The sequence below is a fragment of the Phyllopteryx taeniolatus genome, unplaced genomic scaffold, assembly GCF_024500385.1.
Source record: "Phyllopteryx taeniolatus isolate TA_2022b unplaced genomic scaffold, UOR_Ptae_1.2 contig_503, whole genome shotgun sequence".
NCBI lineage: Eukaryota > Metazoa > Chordata > Actinopteri > Syngnathiformes > Syngnathidae > Phyllopteryx > Phyllopteryx taeniolatus.
The window spans coordinates 1,772-3,327 of record NW_026903452.1 but is presented as its reverse complement, the minus strand read 5'-3'; the positions used below and the strand labels follow the sequence as shown (position 1 = coordinate 3,327).

At 41.8% G+C, this 1,556-nt stretch overlaps 1 pseudogene; it reads left to right on the top strand.

Moving 5' to 3' along the window:
* Nucleotides 1-1,107: 1,107 nt before the first annotated feature.
* LOC133473813 (U1 spliceosomal RNA) lies at nucleotides 1,108-1,283 on the top strand (annotated as a pseudogene).
* Nucleotides 1,284-1,556: the final 273 nt, after the last annotated feature.

The window sequence follows — 1,556 nt, the reverse complement described above, 5'->3', positions numbered from 1 at the left end:
ATGGATGGATGGATCAGACGAATGCGTTATTTCGTCAAGAACTACTTCCAATTATGTTTACATTCGATTTTCTTAAATTAGTCAAATCATTGGTCTCTCTTAAACCCGAATGGGTGGTTTATTTGTTTCTGGGTGTTAATGACCTCACTTTCAACTTATTTGATCGTTTCTCGATGCCGCTGTGCATTATGTAACCATTTCTTGTCTCAATTTCATCTTTTATTGTCATGAACATGCATGCACACAAAATGTGTTCTCTGTATTTAACCCATCACAGTGAACACATACACATGTTAGTGGAACACACGAGAGGAGGGGGCAGCTGAAGCGCCGGGGAGCTTTTCGGGGTATCAGTGTCTTGCTCAAGGACACCACAGCCGTGAGTCTGGGGGATGTTGGTGGATGGTCCAGTCGGGGTTTTGAACCTAGGCCCCCCACGGTGGCAGGCGATGATCTTAACCATTGGTTCACGGCTGCCGGCTTTACAACATTAGAAACATGCGGGTGACAGTTGACAACCACTGTTAAGACCACTCGCCTGCTTGAGTATTTGCCAAGGTTGTCATGCACAAAATGTCACAGTAGGTGGCAGTAGCGTTTTGAGACACACATCAAACTGTTGTACCCGAAAGTGTTATCAGTGTGTGACATTCGACGAGACGAATGCATTATTTTCTTCAAGTCCTCTAATTATGTTTACATTTTTTAGATTTTCTTTAATTAGTTAAATCATGGCAGCACGGTGGTGTGAATGTGAGTGTGAATGGTTGTTTGTTTGTATGTGCCCTGCGATTGGCTGGCAACCAGTTCAGGTTGTACCCCGAATGGGTGGTTTATGTTTCTGGGTGTGAATGACCCCACTTTCAAGTTATTTTATCATGTCTCGATGCCGTTGTCCATTATGGGTATCCATTTACTGCCTCAATTTATACTGAAATTCTCAAATAAGAAGCATATGTATTCATGTATTAGCACACAGTAGCGTTTCATCTAGTGTATGTTCCGGCTTGCCCGTTGTGTGTGTGGTTGTTCACATGCTCAGGACGACACCGTCGCTTGACATAGCGTGCGCGTGAATGACTTGGGTGCTCGCGCCGTGTCCAATTCATACTTACCTGGCAGGGGAGACACTATGAACAAGAAGGTGGTTCGCCCAGGGTGAGGTTCAGCCATTATACTCTGGTTGTGCTGACCTCTGCGAATTCCCCAAATGTGGGAATCTTGACTGCATAATTTTTGGTGGTTTGGTTTATCAGTTTATTTTAGAAAGGGGATAATCCAATTTCATGAAACACATGAAGTACACATGGCCAGAAGGCTACTTTTCATCTGTAGTCCCCTGGCCATGATGTAAAAAAGCAGTAAAATACATCTACAAGACAACATAATACAAGATACATAATCAAACTATACTATTAAGAGAGAATAAAACCATAATTTTTTTGATTATAACAAAAAAACAACATAACATACTTGTCTTTTACTTGTCTTTTAGTGCAGCTATAGTTGTTAACTAGCCACATTTTCAGTTTTTTTGTGAAGGCCTTGTATGTTGT